Raw genomic sequence first — 27,998 nt, 5'->3', positions numbered from 1 at the left:
CAGTCTCTGTGCTGACAGTGTAGATCCTGCTTGGGATTCTCTGTCTCCCTCTCTCTGCCCCTCCCTCTCTCTCACTATCTTTATCTCTCTCAAAATAAATAAATAAATAAAGAAATAAATAAATAATAAGGAAAAAGATAATAGTATCCAAGATGTCTGTTTACTATGTGTAAAATCTAATCACAAACCATCACTCATCATCTTACCCTCAAGTAATAATTATCACGTACATCTGGTACGTGATGTACCTATTGCCTATGCTTGGTAAACATGCCAATCGAAGTGTGCTTACACAACAGTTGAGAAAGTTGTCCCCGGTACTGAAAGCTGAATGTTTCCCATCTTGCTTCATGTGTGTAATGAAATAAGACATAGATATAGGGAGTCAGGAGACATGGGTTTTTGTTTCTGGTTCCATGAACATGCCACTTTTCTAGACGGCATTCTCTCTTCTGTGAAGTAAAAGGACTTAGACTAGATGCTTAGTCAAAGAAAGATGTCCCTTTCTTTGACTTACATAATCTATCCTTTGAAGTCTTCTGTGAAAAATAAGAAAATGGAAAGACCATATCTATGATTGGTTACATTCCTGAAAGAACAGTTTTAATTGTTTTTCCTTATTAGTTGCAGTTATTTCTGCAAATATTATAGCAAATAAGATGGAATAAAACAGATTCCAAATATTAACAATGTTTCCAAGTTTATTAAATTAAAAATTATTGGGTCGATCTTATTATACCATTTGTGGAGAAAAAACCAGTACAGTTTGGTTGTTGTTGTTGCTTTTTTTAATTTTTGTACTTTCTACCTATTCTCTACTCCTGAAAGCTATTATATCTTCACTGTGAGCAGCTTACATACTTGTATGACTTACCAGATGACAAGGGCTGTCCTCCCCCTACAATTCTGTCCAAGCACCTGATGTGAGTTTTCAGTGGTACAAAAGTTTACTCAGTAATTCAAGGTGTCAGATGGTGTTATTTTGTCTTTTGAGTACCTAAATGATAAAAAGAGAGAGGGGACCAAAAGTCAGGCATGCTTCCAACTAAACCATTAATATTTGCAGTTTGGCTAAAATTATGCTCAACCTCGGCAAACCTGTATTTATTTACTAATTTTTAAGCAATTTTTTTTTTTAGTGCCAGCAGGTTTCTAACACTACATTCACTGAGGTGTGCCTCACACGTTTGAGAGCATCTTGAAAGAAGGTTTTCACCCTTTGTAAGCTGATCAGTTGAAACCAGGATTGGTTATGATTTCCATAGAATTTCTTATTGTAACTGAGAACCATAATCACAAACATCAAGGCAGTAAATGCTGCATAGATAGGAAAGCTTTTAATAGCTTAGAAAGAAACAAATGTGTCAAGTTATTCAACAGGATGGAAAGTACATCATAAAGAAGGAAGGGAGAAGGAAAGGGAGAGAGGAGAGAGGGTGCCGTCTGTGTTGTGATTTGCCTATTGGAGCTTGCCATAAAATCTACATGCCATTCTTCCCACCACCGATGCATCTGATACCAGGGAGTTTGCCAGATGATATCGGCCAGGGAGCAAAGCTACTTTACTGCAAGTTAGACTTGATGCAATCCCCTTGTCAAAACAGCAGCCTTTTATGTCATCTTTGTAGGTCAGAGGCATTCAAATATGTGGTCTGTAGTGCATTCAAAGCCCAGAGAGGCTTACAAGGTACTGTGCTGCTTTTTTCATGATGCACAGCATAAGATGTAATAGAATGTTTCAAGATGATGCCTAATGCTGGTTGCCCCCGCATCAAGTTCAGCTGTGTATGGTTTATAACGTTTGAAGAGGTTTTTTAGGAACTAAAGAAGAAAGATGCTGATCAGCTCAGAGGAATGAAATGACACTTTGAGTGAAAAAATACATTTTATAACTTCTCATAATTAGTTACAGAAGGCCTAAATTAACACTTAAGTAAATATGTGTACATAATGAATGTAGGCACTATACACCTAATTATAAATTTATATGTAAAATACATTGCATAATTAATTACATTTGTGTTTAAAGTAATTGTTATGTGTATATTAATTTAGACATATATATTTTTAATTTTCAAATGATCTGCCTTAATCTACAAATAATTGAGGATTATTTAACCAAATAGACATATAACATAATGAAATACATTTTTAAATTAAAATAAGGATAAGAAAAACTATAAATGAGACATTTTTCAAGCTCAGAAAAATTTTAGAAAAAAAGTACCTAAATGCAAAACACAAGTTCCTATTATAAACCCGAAAAGGCATGTGTGGTCTGTACAAATAATTATGCATTTCTGTAAGAAAATGGTATGCAAAATCATGGTCTTTGGCCTCCTTTTTGGCCTCCTTTATTTTTTTACTCCCTCATCAGATTGCCAATTCTTGGGCTCTGCACTGACATTTCCTAGAAGCAATCAATGGAACTCAGATTCCCTTATATCCACAGCGATTTATTTTTACTACACTATGAGAACTTCATTACCAATATTACTCTTCTTTATCTTCTTCTCCTAGTGCATTTCCTGACTCTATGGTTTCCCCTTGTACCCATTTCCTGCTGCTGTCAATGAAGACACTGAATATTATACTTTTTCTTTGGCTACCTACTAGCTGTTTCCTCGTGCTTACAAAAGCAATTTTCTTCCGGGTCATGCTTCCATCAATGGCTTTATTGCTCACTTATGCTTTTGTCTTTCCTGTTGCTATAAGCTGACCAGTTTAACTTCAGCCAGTCATGAATGCTGATTCTAAGTCACAAAGTAACTCGTCACAACTTCCCATTAACAGGTTGCTCTGTTCTCATTTGAGAATCTTTATGAATCTTTACAGTTTGCTATAACACAAAAGGAACGTTCTTTTCTTGATACCCTTATAGTGGGAAGCAGGAAGAAATAGCTTTGGGGAAAAGGAAAGCTACTCAGACTATCCCTAGGGAATTAAGTTCTCTTTCTTCTTATCCCTTAAAATTTTCCTCTATCCCTTAAAATTTCTTGCTAACTTCCAGGCTCATAGCAAAAGCTCCTGTAACTGTGGCAGTATGTATCTGTCCCGAATTGAGGTGTGACTTCCAGTACGTTAAAGGCAGACTAGCTACTGAGGGACAGCTTCAGACTTTTTAAATTCTCCAGCAACTCTGTCACTCTGTCTCTACTTCCCAAAAATACCCACTGAAGTATGTAAACTGATAGTTCCAAACTTCACACAAATTTTGTTATAGTTCACAGTAAAAAGTAAAGAAATGCACTATATAGATAAAATCCTTAAAGTCAAAAGTCTAAAAAAGACCAAAGGATAATTTAATTATTGAATGGGAAGCAGTTGTGTGTGTGTGTGTGTGTGTGTGTGTGTGTGTGTGATTATGAATTGAAGAATCTTTAGTAAAATAGAAGCAGAGCTTTGGAGCACTTGAATGGCTCAGTCTGGTGAGCATCTGACTTCAGCTCAGGTCATGATCTCACGGTTCGTGGGGCGCCTGGGTGGCGCAGTCGGTTAAGCGCCCGACTTCAGCCAGGTCACGATCTCGCGGTCCGTGAGTCCGAGCCCCGCGTCGGGCTCTGGGCTGATGGCTCGGAGCCTGGAGCCTGTTTCCGATTCTGTGTCTCCCTCTCTCTCTGCCCCTCCCCCGTTCATGCTCTGTCTCTCTCTGTCCCAAAAATAAAATAAACGTTGAAAAAAAAAATTAAAAAAAAAAAATGATCTCACGGTTCGTGAGTTCCAACCCCACGTCGGGCCCTGTGCTGACAGCTTGGAGCCTGGAGCCTGCTTTGGATTCTGTGTCTCCCTCTCTCTCCGCCCCTCCCCTGTTCACACTCTGTCTCTCTCTCCCTCAAAAATAAATAAACATTAATTTTTTTTAAAAGAATGAGGACAGGGGTGCCTGGGTGGCTTAGTCGGTTAAGCATCCAACTTCAGCTGAGGTCATGATCTCGCAGTTTGTGAGTTCGAGTCCCATGTGGGGCTCTGTGCTGACAAGCTTGGAGCCTGGAGCTTGCTTTGGATTCTGTGTCTCCATGCCTCTCTGCGCCTCCCCTGCTCATGCTCTGTCTCACTCTCTCTCAAAAATAAACATTAAAATTTGTTTAAAAAGCAGAGCTTTGATTTAGATTATACACATCTATTCACGAAATTTATTTAGCCACTCTTTTATAGAGGTGTGACTATAATTTTACATCTTGTGAAGGCAATTAATTTAGTACCTTAGTCCCTGCAGACGCTAATCCATATTCCTTTGATTTCCATAAAGTGATTCAACAATCATTTTTGGAGCACCTAGCATACATCAGGCCCAGGCTAGATTCTAGAATTACAAGGACGTACAATACATGACACCTGCTTCACAGAACCCCAATCTTTCTAAGCTAGTGGACATGGCTTACAACACACTCTTCTAGAATACTATGACAGAAGCATGCCCAGAGGCCATTGGAGCATCCCACAAGACAGGACCAGATTTTTCTGATGGATCTCAAAAGCCTCCATAGATCTTATACACTTCCAATGTATATATTAGGATGAAATTTCCTTTCTAGGCAGTTATGATTAAAATCCAACCATTTGAATTGACTACTTGCATGAATTAGGCCTTTTAAAAATAGACTAATCTTGATGTAATCGTGAGTTCCTAATGAAGTTAAAGTGAAGGTAGAACATCATCGTTAGTGATAAAATGTCACCCAAATGTATATTTAGGGACTATGTCTCAATGGGATCATTTCTTCTACAGCTTTGAAAATGCTGGTCTCTAATTCTGTAGAATGCTAGTAGTATTGCATTTGTAGCCATAACACAGTTGCAGAATTCCAAAAGGACTATTTTGTTCCATTTATTATAGTAAAAAAGAAATCCTTGCTGAATATAAAACATTGCTGTTTTGATTATGTGAACTGATTGTGTGTAATTTTGCCGCTTCTTTTTATGTCATCATGTCCATTGAATCCCTTTTAAAGGAAAATCATTTTCTAGACTAAAATGTTATCCTAAGAGCAGCTCTACTTTTGCTGACATGATTTTGATTAGGAAATTTAGATCTTCACTCTATATGAATACATTAGAAGAGGATTACTCTGATCGAGACTCCACAAGAGAGCTAAAATATACCACAAATAAATAATCAAGCATCTTGTATAAATTTAAAAATAAATCATGTATCATAAAGTAAAAATGGCCAGTTTAGGCTCAGAAAGAACACAGATAGCATTGCTAATTTGTAGCAGAGTGAATCCAGTAACATGGGTTTTTAATTAGATGGCAGAAACAGTAAGGTGACAGGGCTGAGAACAGGTAAATCATCCAGGAATAGCAAAGCACCGAGCACAGAGCCAGCTGGTGCAGAACTGCCTCGTGTCAGAGATCCGCGCTGCGTCCTGAAACGGGAACTGTGCAGACAGTCTGTCGCACAGCTGTTCTTACTCGGAAACAAACAGCCAGGTCTGGTAGTGCTATCACTCTGCAGGTACTATCATGACAGTAAAGTTTCTAGGAAGGACTGGGTATCTCAGGGAGATGAAAAAAAAAAAAAAAATCAAGCCTAATGGAAACACCAAAAAGATGTGTTTAAAAATACCTCCTTTCCTCTCCTTTGGTTTATCTATTGCATTATGGATGTCAATTGAATTATTTAGTCAGAACTATATTTATACCACCAGATTTGGGGTTCTCAAGAATTTGGGGCTAAGATGAATCAGAACAAAGTTGTTAGTACTGTTTTTGAAGTTGAACATGATCACAAATAAACCGTGGGATTTTGTTTTTCATGGAGCTATCAATATGGGTAAATACATTGTTTAAAAACGTTTGAGAAGGAAGGTATTTACAATGTTAACTCCTTTTCCTTTATTAACGCTTTTTTTAAGGTTTCAAAAGACGTTTTATTTGCTGAGACCCTCCCCCAGTACTAATCGAAACTTACAAAATTCATTAAAGTTAGAAATAACATGTTGGGGTGCCTGCGAGTTTCAATCAGTTGAGTGTCTGACTCTTGATTTCCACTCAGGTCATGATCCCAGGGTCGTGGGATCTGAGCCCCTTGTCAGGCTCCGTGCTGAGTATTGGGCGGGCTTGAGATTCTCTCTCTCTCTCCCTCTGCCCCTCTCGCCCACTTGCCCTCTCTCTTCCTCTCTCAAATAAATTTTTAAAAACTTAAAATAAAAAACAAATATTTAGAGAAGTTCAAAAGATAGAAAGTCCGTACTTATGATATAATTAATAAAAAAAAAAGTGTTTTGACAGGAAAGAAAGAGAATGACTTTGTGAATTGGCACTCAAACAAAGCAAGTTAAGAGGACATTACCCCAGTTCTATGGACTTAATTGCAAGCCTCACAGCCAAATCTATATTTTGAAACCCTAACCCCCAGTGTGACTCTCTTGGGAGATAGGGCCTTCAGGAGGGATTAAAAATTACTCAAGGTCATTACTCAAGTGGGGCCTTAATCTGATAGAATTTGGTGGCCTTAAGAAAGGAAAGAGATATCTCTCTCCATCTTTTTGGTGAGCCCACAAAGTTGAGGTCATGTGAGCACTCAGGAAATGGCAGCCATCTGCAAACCAGGAAGGGTGATCTCCACAGAAAGGGAAACCTGCTAAACCCTGACTGTGGACTTTCCAACATCCAAAACTGGGAGAAAATAAATTTCTGTTGTTTAAGCCACCCAGTCTACAATATTTTGCTATTGCAGCCCACACTGCAATACACCCAGAAAAGAAGGGTGTATGAGTCACAAGGACTGGGCTGTGAGTAGGTGAGAACTGCTTCTGAATGTTCCTGAAGTAGCAGTGGGGCCAATACAGTTCAGACAACATTGCCACAAATTTCAGACACTTGTCGTCTTCCTTCCTATTGATGGCTTTGGCTTTAGTTTGTCAGTTTCGTTTCGTTTCTTGTGTGTTTTTGGGTAGGAGGGAGCTGTTTGTTTAACTTCAGTTTGTTGTATATAAAAATGGAAACATTTCAATTGGGTAAATTATTGGCTTTTCAGCCATTTTGTTTGACAAAAACTATCTTGAAGAAACAAAGAAAATCATCTTTACCAAATCTGAAAAATAATCTTTTATTGAGTATTTTCTATCAATGTCTTTGATGATTCTTGGTAATTTTTATATAAAAACAAACCAACCTCCTATAGGAAATAAGTCCATTACTTTATCAAAAAAACCTTCTAGGGGCACCTGGGTGGCTCATTCAGTTGAGCGTCTCACTCTTGATTTCGGCTCAGGTCACGATCTCACAGTTTGTGAGATGGAGCCCTGCATCAGGCTCTGTGCTGACAGTGCGCAGAGCCTGCTTGGGGTTCTCTCTCTTCCTCTCTCTCTTCCTCTTCCCTGCTCATACTCTCTCTGTGTGTCTCTCTCTCAAAATAAAAATAAATAAACATAGAAAAAAAAAACCATCTAATTGCTTGCCTTGTTGAATTGGCAGAGGCTTCACAGTGGTGTCCTTAACAACATTTCCCCAAAGACAATGTAGGGAACCAATCCATAAGTGAGATTCTAGTGAAAGGGAACACAAACGTGGGGAGCAGTTTATCTTGGCCTTCACTGCTCCACCAGTCAAGGTTCTCACCCTTTTCATCTCTACTCATATTGGCTTTCCATATTTGCATGCATCCCAGGTACTATCACCATTCATTCAAAAATGTGTAATAAACACTGGCTGGATATTGAAAAAGCAAGAATACACAAGAAATTTGTTTGCTCTTTGAGAACTAAAAACATGAAAGGGGCAGACAATTATGTAGGCAACTGAATTATAATATTATAAGCATTAAGGTGGGAGTATGAATATGTCAGCACTCTATGAGTACAAAAGAGGGAAGAAGTCAAAGAAGTCAATGGAAGAAATAGTATTTGCTGTTGGCCATGAGTGACAAGTTGTAATTTTCCATAAAAGTAGAGAAGAAACCACAGATATGAATTCTTTGGTCAACACAGCATTAAAATATATGTCTTAATTTGTATGCCTTTGTGAGGAAAAGGCATAAGTTCTCCAATTCACAAAATCCCCTTCCCCACTTTGCCAGATTCCTGAAAGTACTTAAATTTGCAACTTCTAGGATAGAATAAGCAAACTTGTGCCACTTGGAGGATGGAGAGTAACACCTAGCACGTTCTGGGAACTGTAAATACTTTAATGTAGTTTAGCACACATTTCATGGAGGAGATGAGTGTAACATGATATTTGTAATAATTGCTAACAGCTATTGAGTACTTAGCATGTATCACTTTTAAGTACTTAACATGTATTAAATTCAATTACCCATCAAAACAATCTCATACAGCGTTAGGATTATTATTATTATTATTATTATTATTATTATTATTATTTTAGAAGAGGAAATCGAGACAAAGTATCTTACCTAAAGCCATACAACAGTAAAGTCAAGATTTGAAGTCAGGCCAGGGTGTGAGCTCCCAAAACCAATACGTACTGCAAAAAGGTAGAATGAGGGAAAGGGAATGGCCTTGAATGTCAGTTCAGGGAATTTATAATTTATTTTGTGATACTAGGGAGCCATTGAAGGTTTTTAAGAAGAGAATAACTGCTCAAGTTTGTGTTTTAGAAAGATAACATGGAGGATGAATGGGAGAGGAGTGAAGACTTCAGTCAAGGATAATAATCTGGAAACAACAGTGACAGCCTAGACAGAAAGAAAAAGAGAGTGAACAGGGCAATTACAGGGCAATCCCTCTTATTCTGGCCTCCACCCCAGTCAACCAGGATCTGGGTTGCTATGGCTATGTCCCCCACTGAAGCATAAGAGTTGTTCCACTTCTCCCATCTCATTCTAGGTTCAGAGTTTCTGCAGTGTGCAAGATGGCAGCTAAAGAACCTGTTACTTTAATATATGTTAATGCATTAGTTGAGCTGAAAGGGGCAACTTCATCCTCAATTTCTTCTTCAAGGCAAAGCCCATGTGAGAGGGAGTTTTCAAGGTAGAACCATTCCAAACTCAGATACAAAACAGAGTTGGAAATCTAAAAAATAGGTAGAATTTAACAGAATTATCATGTTATACCATGTAAACTAGCCATCTTTATCTAAATTTATGTGTGTAGTTTTAGTCTTCACACACATAATTTCAAAATTAATTCTCTGGGTAGGCAGAGATCCTAGAATTATGTACTATTTTTTTCATCTAGCCTTTCATTTTTATTTTTGAAAAATTTCATATATATATGTATATATATGATTTATGTAAATTATAAAAGATAATAGCAAAATGAACATCTATGTGTCTATTATCCAAGCCCCAGATTTTAAAACAGAACACTATTTATTTACTATCATGTGTTCATTATTTGTCATTTCATCTGGTAAACTAAACTGACTGAACTCTACGAATGAGAAAAGGTTTTGTATCTGAGAACACCCATGATCAACCTGCCTCGTCAAGGCTTTATTTGCTTAAAATACCTAGGAACTTCCTGGAAAAGAACTCATCTGAAGGAGACACAGAAGTGAGGGGGGAAAAAAACTCAAAGATCCAAGGGTCTTAGCCAGTATTTGAGAGGAATGTGCCAGACTACCCATCACTGTCCCATCCCCAAGTCTTAGAACAAAAACCTGAACTAGCTGCTTGACTAAAATATTTGTGGGATGACAAGAGCAGAGGGCAGCAATGCCAGAGACCTCAGAATTGATACCTCGTCATCCACAAAAAATGTTAAGGACTAGCTAATATGGAAATGTGGGAGGAGGCTTTGTAGATACTCTGGCAAGAGATTCACAGCCTTCTGAAGTTAAACAATGGCTTTACAGCAACTTCAGCTGAATTCCCCATCCCATCAGAAGCCTCTCATGGTGCTGGCATCAGAGCAAGAAAAGAGAACAAAGTGGATTCCACATAGCCTAGAAAACCACTCTGCTTTCTCAATGCACTGACTGGGACTCCGTGCACTGACTAATGTGTCTCCATATGATGAGGATTCCTTCCTGGGAGTTTGAGGGGAATCCTGCTCTAATTATTTTTTAATTAAAAATATTATTTGATTTAATCTATTCTTCTCCTATATATTCCATAAAGAAGATATTAAGCCAGGATTTGTGGTAGAGAGTTTGGAAACTGATTCGCTCCTTTTTCATGGGCAGGAACCTACATTTGAATATGTCAACGTAAATGGAAAATTCTTCCAACCATTTATTTAGAGACAAATAGAACCCTGTTATCTCTGAATCACTGGACAAAAAGTAAGGGAAATGTAACTGGATTTTAGTAATTATAAAAATTTTCAGCATCATTCACAGATATTAAGAATAGTTCCTTACTACTTACTCTATCCTTCAAAATGAAGATTTTTGGACCAGGAAGAAGGGATCATTTTTTATTCAGTCTAATCTTCGCTACAATTCTCCTAGGGCCTGTTGGTTCTCGTGGCTGGAGAGGGAAAAGTGTGAAGTGATGAGAAAGACTTTTGAATTCCATCAGCAACTTTTTGCTGTCTTCAGATATCTTGAAACTCTGTTTCAGATACCAATACTGTTCAACCTAGAACCTCATTTACACAAGAAAAGAGATAACCAAGAATTGGCAGGCATTTGAGCAAAATGACCAGCAAGAGGGAAACTAACGTCAACACAGTCCGTCGACCCAGAAAGGAGCTATTCCTCCCACCAATGAAATAGTGCTATTCGAGGAAAGCACTGGTAACTCTAAAATAATTTACATAATGTTTCCGAGAAAGAGAGAGAGAGAGAGAGAGAGAGAGAGAGAGATAGTTACTAAAGAGGATAACACATCTGTATTTCAAATTGAGATAGACTCAGTATCACAGTATTATAAACTTAATTTGGGAATTATAGGAGATAACAAAATATAATACTTCTCCTTAAAAAAAAAGGACTGAATCTGCAAGGAACAGATTATTACTATGTTACACAAATTTTTCCAGGGTACCCAAAATATGGAAACTTTCCAAACTGATTCACTGAGGTGTGATCCTGATAACAAAACTAAAAACGATTGATACTCAAAAAGAGAATCTCTAGATCTATACTGTTGATAAATGTTTATAAACAAAATACTAGCAAATTGTTAAAAGCAGTATATAAAAGAATACTACATTATGAGGGAGGTTTTATCACCAAACATCAAGGATGCTTCAACATCTGGAAAACTGTTAATGTGGTATTTACGTACTGAAGAATAAAAACCATATAATCATCACAATAGACACAGAAAAACATTTCATAAGACCATTTTTGATGAAAAAAATAGTAAATTAGAAATGGAAGGCATGTTCTTTTGCTTGGGAATGGGTTATTTACAAAGTGCCTATGGACAACTTAAATGTAATGGAAAAGTTAGAGACACTTTCATTTTGGTCAGGATCTAGTCAAGAACACTCATGATCACAGCTCCAATGTGTTCGCTTCAGACACATAAAGGTATGTGTTGTCTGTAAAGAATTGTAAAACAGTAGCAAAACCAATTAAAACTCAGACTGCTTTTATTATTGCTGTATGCCAGCAACTCTAAACATCATCAATAACAACATATTTCTCTCTGAAAAAAAAATATGTTTTTGGTCTAAGTTTTAAAACTACTGCTTTGGTGGCTGTTTTTCTTTTAAATATACATACATATGTTTCAAATTAGTACATCTTATTATTTATCTTTTAATAACTAATATCTGGAAGCTGATACGGAGCATTCTTAGTTATACAGTCAGCCCCTGTCAGAGGGCTCATTACATTGATTTTTACTGACAGAAAGTTCATATCAGTTCAGAATTAGTCAAAGTTGCTCCAGGCATTGTTTGTGTCGAGAACCTCTATTCCGCTAAATATTCCTGCATTTAAAGAACAGATTTTAAACAAAAAATAATAACATCAAAGTGATTATAAAGATAAAGAAAGTGAACTGGACTTACTTTAATTCTGTCATTATATGAAGGCCAGGAGAAAGACAAAAGATACTGGGCTTGAATGCCTCGATCATGTTCCCTAAGAACTTGACACTTGTTCTACAGCAATGGATCAAATAATGATAATGCTTGCTATTTTATTCATCTAATTCCTTTGATTTTTGCAGAAGAAAAGTTTTTGATGTTTCAAACAAATGTAATAGAAATTTATGATGACTTTTCTGATGAAGTTATTTTGTGGAACTTTTTTTATACATACAGACATCTGAAAGCTGATAAAATTAATCCCTAAGAAACAAAGACATGGACAGTATTCAATTTCTGGAATGTATTAAGAAATAGGATCTTTATAAATCACTGAAAATGTTATTCTTATGTTTAAGACTTTTCCTACTTGTATATATCCTGCTTCATGTGGGAAAAAACTTTAAAATTAAAACTAATCAAAACATAGTCTATTTACTATAAGCAAAAATGGATTAAAAAACCTAGCTATAACATTAAACATGAATATACCAAGATTAATTTTTTCCAAAATTTAATCGACAACTGTATAGAAATTAAGGCTTGAAAATAGTAATTTTAAGGTTATTATTACTGAGACAGACTGTATATAGATATTAATTCTCCTTTTCAAAAAATACATTAATGTAATTAAACATTATTAACCAACCGATCTTTTCCTTTTAAGTACTGTAATATTTGTATTATTTTTAATATTAACTGGCATGTAAAAACGTATGAACTTCAATTAAGAAAATTTCTAATCTGTCTACACTTCTTTTCTGGCCATTATTATTACTTACTTACTTTCATGATTATTACTGGAAATAATTTTGTCATATAGAGTACAGCGTGCTAAAAAATTATATACTCTAGATGTCAAGTACCTGAGGTATATTACTGTATCTACCTAGAAACTATGACTGTCAACAGAAAAATCTCACAGAAATTATGAGAGAGCTTGGCGACATGGGATATTAGCTTTCCCACCAGAGCAACAACAAACTCTAAAATACCAAGTAAAAAAGTTAACGCTAAATAAGCACTATACAACCATTAAATGACATAAAATAAAATAAATAAATGAATAGGATGGGAAGAGTCAATATTGTAAAGATCTAAATCTCTTTCTCATCAATTGGCAGAGAAGGAATCAGGTTAAGAACCAACTAGAATTGGAAGTGATTTTAAAATTCTAGTTGAATCCATGCAATTTACAAGCACAACTATCACAATCACAGTATTAATAGTTTATGTCCACTCTGAGATGGGAGATAACCAGAATAGAGCTTTGATTTCCCCATCAGTGCGATGTGGGGCTTTCATATTAAGGAAACACGAAGATACAATCTTACAGGAGAATAAAATCTCCTGCACTGTTTTTTTTTAAGTTTATTTATTTTGAGAAAGAGAGAGTACGACCTGCAGAGAGGCAGAGAGAGAAAGAGAGAGAGAACGAGAGAGAGAGAGAGAGAGAGAGAGAGAGGGAGAGAGACTCAAGCAGGCTCTGTGCTGACAGCATGGAGCCTGACACAGGACTTAATCTCAAGAACTGTGAGTTCATGACACGAGCTGAAATCAGGTCAGACGTTTAAACAACTGAGCCACCCAGGCACCCCTCTCCTGCACCAATTTTATCACATAATTTTAGTGGATTTCCCACCATTATGACCCTCAGTTTGAAACACCAGTGAAATCATATCGAGACAACAGTCAGAGACACACAATGTCAGTTGGCATTCACAAACATTCAAGACTGTGTCTTCAAAATCTCCAGAACCTTGGGGTGTCTGGGTGGCTCAGGAGGTTAAGCATCCGAGCGGATTTCGGATCAGGTCATGATCTTGTGGTTTCTTGAGTTTGGGCCCCACATCAGGCTCTTCACCAGCAGTATGGAGCCTGCTTGGGATCCTCTATCTCCCTCTCTCTCTACTTGTGCTCTCTCTGTCTCTCTCAAAATAAACTTAAAGAAAAATTTTTTAAACAAAATCTCCAGAACCAGTTGCATAAAAACAGTTCACTGATTAAGAACTTTCGTGAAACATCGTTGGTTAAAATTTCTACTGATTCTGACCTAAGAATTTTGCATTTTTCTAATAACACTGTTCTCTGGCAACACATATATATGCTAACCTCACTAGATTTGGAGCCCAAAGAAAAGAAACTATTTTTAAAGAAATACATTCTATGATTTGCCAACCTCTGGCTAAGTAAATTAAAATCTTGAAATCTCCTATTTTTAGTTGGGGGCAGTCACTATTAACCTTCTAACCATATTTACCAACATGTAATTATAGGGTAAAATAGAAAATTCCTAAATTCACCGAGGATTACTTAAGATAAATACTTCTAGCGTGCCTGGATGGCTCAGTCAGTTGAGAGTCTGACTCTTGATTTTGGCTCAGGTCATGATCTCAGGGTTTATGAGTTCAAGCCCTGCCTTAGGCTCTGTGCTGACAGGGTGGAGACTGTTTGGGATTCTCTCTGTATCTATCCCTTGCTCATGTGCCTGCTCTCTTTCTCTCTCAGTCTCAAAATAAATATATAAAATCACTTATCCTATATCCTATATTCCCTCTCTCTCATGGCATCCCCTTTTAGCCAGTGGCCAAATGTGACAAGTTGATAAAACCTATTTTCTCCAACAGTGTGCAGAACACTCAGGATTATAAAAGATTCTAAAATAAGGAAATAATTGAAAATAAGGTAGATTTGGAGAATAATTAATTTCACCTTTAAAGCACTTTTCTTCTATTTGCCCTTACTATTCTGGAGACTTCTATTTCTATGCAGGTCCAACTTTGTTTCCCTTAGCCCTGACACAACCGGACCCCGCTTTGTCAATACACCGTCATCTTCATGCCTCCATTCCCAATGTCACAAAGAAGCTTTCTGAATTTCTAAGTTGTGTCTTCCACCCTCAGAGTGCCACACAATTCTACTCGGCCTGCAGAAGCTGTGCGTCCCTCTTTCTCTATTTCCAAACTCACGCTCACTTAGTTTTTACCATGTGTCTCCCCATTTTTTTTCTCATCTGACCCTAGCTTTGGAGGAGGGCTCCACTCAGCATATTCTTATATTTGTCTTGAATGGGCAACTAATAATCTGTAATGAAATTCATAGAGTCATGATAACTCCCATATGCCCTGCCATTCACCCTCCCCAAGCCAATAACAAAGCAGGCAGCTTGGCTAATACAATATTTAGACTAGCGGTGAAGAGAGAGATCTTTTCTCCCTCCTATACTCTGAATAAATAAATTATTCTGACCAAATGAAGAAATGTGGTGTAACATGATTTATTTGGGCCACAGCTGACACTAGTAAGACAAAGTCTCGTTATCTGCTTACAGAAACTTAAGCAGAGGTCAACAGCCACATCCTCTGATTTGTTTGCCATGCATGAACATCATGGGGAAGAACTTGAACCTGGTCTTCAATAGGAGTCCAAACATATACTAATATGTCTTATAGACTAAAAGCGATTGAAGAGAGAAGGCAGGTTACACTGAGAAACAAAGGTCTCCTAAGAGGAAAAGCCTAAATGAGGCTCAAAACTGGCTTTGCCATGCAAAGTCAAACACCTCATTCAGAGGATGGAGTTTCAAGAACAGAGCATTCATGCATGAAAGCTGAAACTCAGTGTCACTTGGCACCTTACTCTCATTGCCACGGGACCACTGCCACTAACAATCTACAGACCAAAAGGGAAGGTATTTTCTTGCTGGATAGACAAAAATTCTACTGCCAAAGGCCAGAAGTGGACGCAACTAGAAACTAATCTATGTGGCCTCTGAGATAGTGTGAAACACATTAAATGAGGACAGGTCCATCATTTTTATACCAAAGACCTGGAAGAAGACTAGAAAAATAAAAGAAAAAAAGCTTCTCTCTGGAGCAGAGAGAAGCTGAGGCACACACTGGGGCTGCAATTCTGAGTCCCCTCACCGGTTTGGGAAGTGCCTACAGAGATCCCACACAAAGGAGAGTGAAAAGGCATTGCTTTTCTTGGCAGGTGAGGTCTTTGGACCCACTGTGCCCAGAAACAAATAACTAAAATGCTCTCACCCATGAGCTGTGGGATCTAGTGTAACAGTAGAGAGTAAAATCTAAGAACAAAACTATGGACCACACAGACTAGAGGAAAAGACATAAAATGTTTTCCCCACAAAATACTTCTTGTTTTTTTGGTAAAGAAATAAGCTAGTTTTCACCAAACATGAAAATTCAAAGTAACCAAATGAGGTCTTTTATCGGTAGAATGCGAAGTTTAAGAAGGAGAATAAACAGGGGGTAAGGTTGGGAGTCAGATAAACCCCCCAATTAGAGATCCCTTTCCATTAAAAAGTAGCATTAAAAATGCAAATTACACTAGAGCTAAATGTATTCACACTTCAGTTTACATTAAAATATCTAAATTAATAGACTAAGGGAGAAGAGTCTTGAGTGTTAGTTTTGGAGAAAGAAGTCCATCATTTGAAGAAATTGGCAGCATAGACAACTCAAGGGAAAGGGAATGAGTTGCCAGTCGACAGAACAGGTGGCGACATGGTGCCTGAATAAAGGTGAACAAAGGCCTTTGGGAGGTTTTCTAAGACAAACCTACAGTCCACATTAACAAAAGTGCCTGGATTTCTAGCACAAACTGCTTGTATGCTATGAAAGGTCATTTTAATGTAGCAATTGACTTTGTGCTAATGATAACCTGATAAGCTGGTTGTTAATGATAAGATTAGAGCAAGAATCACATTATACATTAACAATGTGCATAAATAAATCAATAAATAATTTTAACACATGTATTTAAGGTCCCATTATTTTTATATGGTTCCTTTCCCTGCAGAGACCAGTATCATTTTTATCTTGTCTTTTCAGTATGTATTATATACATTCCATTTGAGCTGAAATAAATTGTCCTATGTAGCTATTAGTGAAATAATTAATTCCCTTCGAATAAAGTATTTGTCCTTTTTTAAAGGAAAACAAAAGATACAGAGATATAGATATGAAACCCCTAACTCAAGAAATTAAACTAATTTTTTTTTGGTTCATTAGTGTTCCTCTTTTGTCAGCTTTCAGTATCTTTACACCTTCCGTAATGCTCAATTCTATTCATGTACACTCTATTGTTCTCCTTGTTTCAACTACTGGCAAAATCACAAAACAGAAGACAAAGGAAGTCATAATATTCTATCAGTTCAAATCGAAGGACCACGCATTTAGGAAGGATTCAAGCTTGCTTTTGCAAGATGATCCTGAAACACAAAAACATGACGAATACATCAAAAATATTTCTCACATACTGCCTTCCATAAAAAGATTGTTTGAATTAAACATCATTATTGCTCCGTTGTCAACATGTTAGAATATAGAGATAAGCCACACACAAGCCTGAGCTCTATCATAATCCATAAATTACTGTTATATGTGCCTTTGCTGGTTTGTTTTTAATATTTAATATTTTCCAGAGCATACTAATCCAGATCTTGGATTATACTTTTGTCAGTTTATTTTTCCTCAAATTATGAGACAAATTATGAGCAATCCTTTGAACCCCTCAAATGCTTTAAAGTATATTACTGATGAATGGTATCACCCAGGTCAGAGGCTGTCAATGGGATGGTGTTTTGTCATATAATGTAAGCAAGGCTAAGGCATAGTTGCTATTATTTAAAGGGCTTATTGTGGTAGAAAGACTTACTTCATTTCACATAGAAATATATCATTTTTTAATAATTTAGGATTGACCTATCTGGTTTGTAGATCATAAAAATTTTTGAGATATAAAGGATCTCAAAACTACCTTATTGAAACCCTTCCTTCTTTCTATAGGAATCAGTGGCCCAAAGTTTAAATTGCTTACCCAAGACCACTCAACTACAACAAGGGGTTGGGGGGCCTAGAATCTACCTTTCTGCTCCACTGCTGAGTCCCTCCTAGTGTGTGTCACATCTACATTTCGTGGCCAGCTATGTTTATGAGAAAACTTACTTAGAAGAAGAACTGAAGAAAAATAAAATTTTAACTACTGCCAGCCCTTACTTTAGTGCCAATAAAAGACATCAGTTGGCTTTGGGAATAATCTATGATTTTGCTTACCGGTTATCATCCCGCTTCTATTAGAGTTGGTATACTTTCAAACTTTACTAACATCTAAATGAACAGGAATTGAAGGATTCAGACTGTAGCCTTTCAAAATGTGTCAGAAAAAAATTTGCAAATTAGAGGATCCAGGCATAAGGTGTATACCCGGTTATGTTGTTGACAGTTACATGGTCAGATCGCGGTGTTCCAGCTTACAAATCAAGTGTTTCAGTGTGCCATAAGATAGCAGGGAAATGTGATTCTATGATCTGCCATCCATCTGGAAGTTATATCTGATAGAAACAAAAAAATTGAGTCCTGAAAAAATAATTAATATACACTTTTTTTTTCCTACAAAGCTTGCCGGGCTAACCAAGGTTTGCTCCAAACTGGAATACCTGAAAAACCAGGACTGAGTCTACACAGACAAAACAAAACAAGAAACAGTAATTTGATTGCTACAGATAACCAAATTTAAGAATTGTGATTGAAACAAAGTTAAGTATGCAGGCTAAACTATTTGGGTGACATTTAACCAAGTGACAGAAGCAGAAATACACAGTAAAAGAAGAAATGTTTTATTCAAAATAAAAATGAATATTGGAATTTTTTTTAAAAACATCTTGAATAAAAGGGCTATAGTGTTCATTATTCTATAGCTGAAGAGGAAGAAAGATGGGTTATTATAAACTTCTCTCTGGACATTAGATGCAAAGAGATAAAAATCTATTTAATAAATATTGAGCAACCATTATGTTCAAGACACTGTTTTAGGCACAGGGAAGGATTTTAGCAAAGACAAAACAGACAAGATCTCTGTTCTCAGGCAAGCTAGTATTCTATTATTAAAGGAAGGCAGTGTATGAAAATGAAGAGATCACCGAATGATGTTCCTATTCTTTTGTTGTCCTCCAAGTGTCAGGTTTTCACTTCTAAATCAAAAGTTTGAAGCAAGTAAATGGTGAAAAAAAATCTACATCTCTTTTCATATTTGATTTCTTTCTCTTCCATAAAATTATCCAATGATTGTCTATAAAATTTTGATTTCATCTCCTTAAATATGAATACCTATTTAGGAACATTAAATGTTTTTCATATGAATGAATCAATTTTATAGTTAATTAAACAAACATGGATTGAGTATCTACTACTTGCCAGGCACTTGCACGGGGACTGGGAATATACATTTCAAGGACTCTCTCAGGGTAAAGAGAAGCAAAGACAATTATGCTTACTTTTTGGAAGCATCAATACTCTTGTCCTGAGAAAACGGAGATAGTAATCATGCCTAATTAATTTTTAACAATATTATTACCAATATCTCCATTTTTAATCATACATCCACAGTGTCCAGTCCTTATAACTTTTCATGATATATGTTATTTTTCTTGTTTTATAAATGAGGAACCAAGTAAATACAGGTTAAATAGTTTCCAAGGCTGCACACGTGGTAAATAATAAATCCAGGAATATTCCTTTAGTTCTTGGACTATTTCTTATTCCAAGGCCTGCACTCCTTCTATCAACCCCCTCCCCCTCTGCTACCGGGTCCCTCTGACCTACCACTCCCCACTATTTCCAAGCATTTAGGCACTTCTTTATATTTGTTCAAAAGTCCAAGTAAATTGTAGAAAGTGGTTTGTTTAGAGAGTGCCTTTATGGCTCTGCCCCCACAAAACATGGTGATGGAGACCCCAAAACGACTTGTCTCTCTGTGAAGTGATGTGCCCTATTGTGTAGGAGTGTGCTTTACTCCTAAGATATGAGATGCATGCAAATCATTTCCATGTTGTAGGCAGGCTTCTGAGCAATATGTAAATAAGTGAGAGAAAAAATATCCACATTAATAAACAGCCCTTTGGATATATGAAACCCATCTGCAACATTAGGTAAAGAGTTTGTATACTGTGTAGTCAGACGGGATGTCCATATTGCATTCCTCAGTGTCTGTAAGGGAAAACAGAATGATGGTTCAGGTAGGGCGGTGCCATATGGCTGAATCCATGAAAATATCACAGAGTTATTTTTTTTCAGCAACTGTGATCGGTCCATGTAAGCAAGGATCAAGTCTCTGCAAATAGAATTATGACACTCCAAGTTTCATCCTGTTTCCAAGGTCTCTTTCTCACACATCCTGCTGAGATTAACCTATAATATTTCTCTGCACGTGGATTGAGTTCTCCTAAAATAGGGGATGGCGACCAAAGGGAAATTGCAAGTAGAAGAGACACAAGCAACAGAAATGGCCCAAAGTGAGAATCACAGATTGACAATACAACATGTGCCAGTGAGCCCATGGCTGACATTATCAAGTAAGATGACTCAGAGGGAGGAAAAAAAAAAAATCCACCAAAGGAACTGTTAACTCACACCAAACAGGAAATGACTGATTAAAGGCAGAACAGAAAATGCAAAGCCAGGACCCAACTCGAGTCTGAGATCTTTAGCTATGCCCTTGTAGGACAGGACCATAACATGTAATAGCACCTATATTTGCCCGATATTAGTGCCACTCTCTTGGAGAAGTGGGAATGATAGCAAGAGAAAAACAAGAATGCTGTCCTTTATTTTTCCCTTAATTTCTCCACTTATTATTTTTTTATTCCTTTCTTAATGAGATGAGGGGTTCAATTTTGTCATTATAACCACAAAGTAAGAATTAAAGGATGACAGGATCCAAACAGAGTAGGTCAAATTCACCTGTGACTTATGCAGGGTGGCCACCTTACCCTCTCTTATAATCCTAAAATTCTAGATAAAATAGACTACTTCCTTTGCTATTGTTATCATCTGTTTTGGAAAAGATGATTTTCAATGCCTTTAATAACACTTTTGCAAATTACACCATGCAATCCAAGAAACTCAGCAACTTTTGGCTGAGGTCTGCGGGGTTCACATCAGAATTTCGACCACTTCATGTCACAAGTGTCTTCCACTTCTGTTTGACACATGAAGCATATTCATTCGTGTTCTCAACACCCAACTCCAGGTTTAATCCTCAAAATGTATTTTAATCAATATTCTGTTTGATACCTCAAGCCAACTTACCTTCGGCTGGCTAGGCCACAGAGAGACAATGAAGAGGCCTATGACTCCTGAGACCCCAGCCAAGCAACAGCAAACAGATCTCCTCAGAAGTTCTCCTCAGAACATTGGAATGGTCAACCAAGTTTCTCTCCTAGTCCAGTCTGCTTTGCCCGCCATCCCAAACACAAGCCCCACCAGCCACTCATCTCTCCCATACTCTCACTTATTATCACTTTGCTCTTCCTGCTCCCTGAGTTCTTCTGCCAAATGAACTCCCTCTGCCTCTTTGCCCTTACAATAATCTGGCTCTCCCCTGAGAGCCTCCCATGTCTTGCACGTCTGTAGTTGGAGAAGTGGAATGGAGGGATTAATTACTATTCCAATTTCTGGTTTTCACTTTCAGACCATTATGTTCCTCCCTCACATCAAATCTTCCCTCCTGTCAGGCTTTTGCCCCCTACGATGTCATGTTTTATTCCTTCTTGCTGTTGTCAACTCACATTATCTTGATTTCATTCCACTTAATTCCTCATCACGTCAGTATGTGTTTTGAGCACTTCAGAATCTGCCTTTTTGTCTCGTCTGTCCCAAGTTCAACCTTTGTTCTAACTAGCTCCAATTTCCATACAAAACCCCTGTCTCATAGTGATTGGGCTTCCTCAATTTCATGGGTTTCACTTCTTCGCCAAGCCTCCCCCACAAAATATGTTTCATCGCCCAAAACGTTCTACCTTTAAACTATTAAAATCCATCACCTTCTTCTCTGACCACACCTGCCATCTGTCCAGCTCATTTATATTGTTCTGTTCCACAGTTTCTTGACACCCTTCAGCTTCTAGTCCCACATCCTTCCATTTGCTCCCAGTCTTCAACTCCTTGCTATCACTGAGTAGTGATGGAGAAACTGTCACTTATTTGCCCAGTTTTTTCCTCTAGAAATTTATGGTCTGGAACTTACACTTGTAAAGCTGCCTGACATTTCTTCTCCATAGTTCACTTTTCTCCTCAACTGCTCTTTCAAAACTTTACTCTCCCTAATTCCAAACTCATTCTTTTTTTGGAATTACCTAGTGACTTGATCTCTTTTCTCATGAAAGTTAAGTGAAAAGGCCTACAAAGGGGGAAATTGTTAGACTTTCTACCTTTCTTACAGGTGTTTATGTTCCCTAACGGGTGTGGAGGAAATCCAAAGTTCCCATGTGCCAAGTGAGATGTGAAGATTGGCTGAGAGAGCCAGCAGGGGTTCAGGGGATGAGGGGACACAGAACTGGTTACTGTTCCAACCACAGTCAGATACCTGAGGACAACATGGCTGCAACTCAGAGAAATCAGTTGGGCCAAAGATCCAGACAGTGTTCCAGTAAAACCACAGACTAGTCATCATTGAAGAAACACTGAACACCATTTGTGTCAAGGGATACAAGGGCTGAACATTGTCCTCTCAGACCAGTTGGTTTCCTCACCCCTTGCTTGCTTTCTGCCAGGACAAAATTCCTGTTGCTGCTAAATGTGAGGAGATGAAGGATTGCCTGATGACGTGTCACAATGACACTGTAAGCAAGGATACTGATAAGCATATCTTTGGCCGTAATGGGAAAATGAGCCCTGGATGAGGGCCAAGCAATTATTATGGATTTGTTTATTAAGGGAAGAATGAAAATGTAATACTTCATATATGGGGGGGAGCTATCATTTCCCCCCTTTCACTCATTATTACATGGTGACATCTTTCTATGCACATAAATATAGATCTACATCATTATTTTTAATTATTATATTGCATACTGTTATGCATGTCAATTATGTTTTAAGAAATAACTACTCCTTCATTGATAGATACCTTGCTTTATCCATGTCTCTCTTATTACAAATGATGCTGTGATGAACAACCTAGGACACATATCTCTTTTTGTATGGTTGATGTGTTTAAGTGGAATTTGTGCATTTTCACACTGGTAGTCATATGAATTTTTTGTTAAATGCACATATTCATGTGAATAATTTAGAACTTTATTTCCTCATGGTTCGACATCATCTCTATTATAAGCCCCCATTTTCACTGGATTACAGAAAATGTTGCCTAGTCAATTTCAGGTTCAATCAGTTCAATAAACTAACCTCACACTTGGTTGATGCAGGTTAAAAATTCAGCCTTGTGGAGGTTTACGTTTTCTGCTCTGGTTTACTCACACCATATTCTCTCCAGAGTCAGTTCTAAGTTCCAGGGGCATTTTGTAACTGCCACCAGACTTAGAGAGGGGAGCCTCTTGCTCTGGCTCTGAGTTGGGTCTGCACTGGCATTCTCTCCAGATATGACATTTTTTTGGCAAGGGGGAGATTTAGAGAGAAAGAGAGAGAGCACGCATTTGGGTGAACAGGGGAAGGGCAGAGAGAGAATTCCAAGCAGGCTCCATGCTGTCAGCAGCAGGAATTTTGTCCTGTCAGAAAGTGAGCAGGGGGTGAGGGGACCAACTAACTGGTCTGAGAGGACAGTGTTCAGCCTTAATGATGGCCCTACCCATAACTGTCGAATTCAAAATAATGGATCTTGCAGCCTACCCCTAAATTCCTTTCTTGGATATTTTTCCTTTTCGCTTTCAATGTTCTGCTTGGGTGGCCTTATTTACAACATGTCTTAGGTAGACATCCCCAAAAAGAGACCACGAGAAGAGAATTTACTTGTGTGCAAGTGGTTTCCAAGGTAGGGAAGTAGGCCAGGGAATGGGAACAAAGCATGCAAAGGTACAGTTTGGGGAAGAGTCCTAAAAGGCAAATTATACCTCACAGTTTGCTCCATCTGGAGGCAAAAGAGTTGGGCCTTTGTACGCCTGTACCCCTTGATCATTGGCTAAGGTCAGCCATGGGTACTGAAAACAACAGATACCTCCTGCTCTCTGAGCTTGCAGACAAAGCAGCCACAGTACTCAAGGGCAGCCTTCAATGGGTTCAGGCCACTAGATACAAAATCATAAGGAAGCTGGGGTAGGGATGCTGGCTAGAAAACAGAAATTGCAAAAAGGATCCCAGGGCATCTTTGTGCAAAATGTCAGTGCCCATTATAACACCACAGTTTCAACCAGTATGACAAATTTCAAATCTGTTTCATTATCGCAGACCTAACCCTTGAACTCCAGACCCATATACCTGTCCGTTGGACCTTCTCCTTGTCAATCAGGCTCCCCAAATACACCTTCTCCAAAACGAGGCTCACATATTTATCCTCATGTTTTGCTTTTCTCAGTGAATATCACTTTCATACCCTAATGGGCCAGTCCACAAAATTCAACTCACTTTGCCAGATACCTCATCCTTAATTCACCACGTCCTCCCAATTTTATCTATTCAATATATCTCTGATCTATCCCTGACTACCATCCCCAAGTCCCAGCTTAGTACTCTCCTCAATGTTCTCGTTTCCTCACTGTGCCCCCAATAATTCATCTTCCATCAGACTACCTTGGATTATCACTCTCATATTTAAATCTTACTATGGCACTCCTCTGTTTAAAATCTTTCAATGGCTTCTCAGTTTGCAGCTTAAAAAACTAAATACTTGGTGTTTCAACTTCCTGTTCTAATTCCTACTTTTCCAGCACCATCGTCCACCATTAAAATCCTAAATTCAAGACACACTTAACAATTTGTAGATACCCAAAGTTGTCTTGTTCTCTTATTCTTGAAGCAATCAATGAGTAACTTTCATCTTTCAGTACTTGGCTCCCACATCAGATCTTCTGAAGACTAGCTTGTCAATCCCTTTCCATCAGGCTGATTAACCTCCCCTATCGTTCCCCACTACAGCCTGTGCATATTCTCATGGTAGATCTGTTTACACCTAGATTGCTGGATGATTAGATTTTAAAGGACAGAAATACTGTGTTCATCCAGGGCCTGCTTTACACATCGCCTGATGTTCTAACTCTTGCCCTTTTGTCCATCTTTGGCCCCTTATCCATGATCAGGCAATATATTGCTGTATTTGGGTATTTGGTACCAGTGATACAAAGGTAAGTAAGGCTGGGTCTCTGGTTGCAGTCTAACAGGGAAGATTTTCATTTTTGAGATGGTTCAAATATAATCCTATGATGAGTTCTGAGTTAGGGGGCTCTACCGGGTACTATGAGTTTCAAAAAGAAACAGCCTAACCTAGGGGCTCAGGGAAGGCATGCTAAGGAAAATGATGCCTGGGGTGCCTGGGTTGTTCAGTTGGTTGGGTATCTGACTTTGGCTCAGGTCACGATCTTGAAGTTTGTGAGTTCAAAACCCCATGTTGGGCTCCGCGCTGACAGCTCAGAGCCTGGGAGCCTGCTTTGGATTTTGTGTCTCCCTCTCTTTCTACCCCTCCCCTGCTTCCTCATGTTCTCTCTCTTTCTCTCTCTCTCTCTGTCTCTCTCTCTGTCTCTCTCTCTAAAAAACAATGGATAAACGTTAAAAAAGAAAAAAAAAAAGAAGAAGAAAATGATGCCTTAGCGGAATTTCAAAGGAGGAATAAAGGTTAGCCAGGGAAAGAAATGTAATTCCTCCAGATGTTTCTAGTTCAGCTTAAAGTCAGCAGTATTATCAACCAAATGTGCCTTGTCCTTAAATGTTACCAAAGACACAACCAGCCAGTTTGGAAAAGGACAGTAAAATGATAGGCCTTTCTCAGCAAAAGTCTGCATGGTTTTACCACTTTGTTGCATTGTTTCTGAGTCTTTGTGAAGTTAAGCATCAAGTAAGCCTATGAATGTATTTAATAGACTCTCCTTACTGTAAACATTTTCTGGAATAAAGTTTATTTCCACTCATTCTAGATTTTACTGGGATTAAGCAAATAGCAGGCAAACTTTATATAGCTGGTTTTGCACTGCCTTTTTAAAGGTATCACCACAGTCCAAAATGTTTGCAAGGTTTTTTTTTAAACATTATTGCAATAGGGTAAATTTTTATTATTATATATGGAAGCTAATCATTTCCGAGTAAACAACAGATGTTTGCACCCTTATTACTGTTTGGTACTGACATCGGTATTAAAAGATAATATGAAAACATGTCACAGACGTGAATGATGAATTCAAATGTCAGGAATGGAGGAAAAGAAATGTTTAAAATAGAAAATTTAAGGGTCTTGGATAAGAAGTAAAACTATGAGCACCTTCTTCAGGCAATGTACAATACTACCTTTCCACAGAACAATAATAATCTGGAAAATTCCAAGGCACATTTCCCTTCAAAGAGTTATCACTGAAGTATAGGTAATTAAAATGCTCTCTTGATCTATTAAATAATATCACCTGACAAAAAATTCAGTTGTGTCAAAATAAATTTATCAGATCTTATGTATATAGATAAACAAATAGACGGATTGCTAGATAGATGCTTTCATGTTGTATACAATATTTTCTGGACATTGGTTGGTATGTTTCTAGAAACCCAAGTTCATATATTTAGATTTTAGTTGATTTATCTTATATGCAGTTGTAAATTATATTGTTAATTTAAATGATTACAGTGCTTTCTGAGAATATAATTCTGCTAAGACATTGTGCCTACCAAAATGGGTTAGTTTTCATCCAGTAAAGATTGTTACTAATCTTTTTTTTTTTTATTCATGTGGCTACAAATATTGATGCATTTCACTAAATCAAAGATTCTTTTTTCTCATCATTAAAAATCATCAGGACTGAGGAAATGAGACAGCAAAGACTTTACTTCTGCGGCACAGATTCTGTCTCCTCTGACTGGAAGGTAGGCTCCATATAACTGTGCATCTTATCTGTCTTAAGTGTTATATCCTCAGTGCCTGTGATAAGGCTCAGTACCTAGGAAGATGTACAATATATATTTGTTGAATGAATGAATGACACAATAGTAATAACATTCAGAGTTTTTAGGCTTCCTTTAAAACAATATTACCTTCAGTATAGTATTGAAACTTTCAAGACATTGAAAGTATATTAGAAATCATAATTGTTCTATCGATAAAAAATTTTTGAAATAATAACAGTATTAATGAAGAGGTTAAAAAAGTAAGTTGAGTGCACATTCATATTTGCTCCAGAGGTAAATGAGCATTGATGACAGCCCCCTGTTGACCACAGAGGAAAGCCAAGGAGGCAGTTGGCCCATTTTCTCCTCCACAACTGTTGATTCTTTGGCTAGAGTTCTCTAGAGTAGGCTGTGAAAAACCAGAATTGTTTATTTCCCAGGAGAATTAGTAAAGATGAAATGACTTAACTTCAAAGTATAAAGAAATTGTTAGTGCTGGATGAAGGGTTGTGACCCTGACCTAGAAAAATGGGGTCAGGGTCTAAGGCTTGGCTTTCTTATACATGTGCTTCTGTGTTTCTTCTCAGATTTTGGACTTGACTCTTGAAAATACACATTCTTGGCCACAACATAAACTACAATAAAAGAAAGTGACTGAATCTTTCTAATTCCATGTCTAACATACTTGTCAGTAATATGGGCTCTAGCAGAATAGCACAGGGTGAGAATCTTCACTTGAACTCTGACAAGCTGGGTGACCTTGGGTAGCTTCCATAACTTTGTTGTGCCTCTTTATTACCTGTGAAAATGAGAACAGTAATAGATCTCACTCCATGGGTTGTTGTGAGAAGAGTCAGTGATCAATTAGCACACAAGAAGTAGTTGCGCTAAAGCAGCAACAGAATAGAATATGACAGTTATTGTTTGGCCACAAAGGGTGAGAGCCTCATGTAGGGAATCAACCTCCCTCCCTCCACATCCCTCACATTGGCTGAACAGGATGTGAAAGCTGAGGCTATTAAAACAAGGAAGGACATTTTTCATTTGCAGGAAATGAAGGCAAAGGAACTAAAATATATTATTTCCCTACTTATGTCATGCACTTACCATACTTTTCTTAATGTAATCTTCACAATAAATCTAAAGGTCATTATCATTTTTCTATTTACACATTCAAGAATTTGAGGCTGAGAGAGGTCAAGTAACTTGCCAAGCTCCCAGTCCTGGTACATGGTAAAGCTAAGACTCAAACTCAGGTCCATATTGATTG

The 27,998-nt window shown here is 37.6% G+C and overlaps 1 long non-coding RNA gene across 1 annotated transcript; it reads right to left on the bottom strand.

Annotated features, from left to right (window-relative positions):
• Positions 1-757: 757 nt before the first annotated feature.
• On the bottom strand, positions 758-27,613 carry LOC147580043 (uncharacterized). The gene is made up of 3 exons (XR_015251869.1): positions 27,528-27,613; positions 26,672-26,781; positions 758-997 (listed from the first exon to the last, which is right to left on the bottom strand). It is a non-coding gene; the product is annotated as an uncharacterized LOC147580043 (long non-coding RNA).
• Between the last annotated feature and the right edge of the window lie 385 nt (positions 27,614-27,998).

Source organism: Puma concolor, chromosome B3, assembly GCF_028749965.1.
Source record: "Puma concolor isolate L17-30 chromosome B3, mPumCon1.1.hap2, whole genome shotgun sequence".
Lineage (NCBI taxonomy): Eukaryota > Metazoa > Chordata > Mammalia > Carnivora > Felidae > Puma > Puma concolor.
This window is presented reverse-complemented; position numbering and strand designations above follow the sequence as displayed.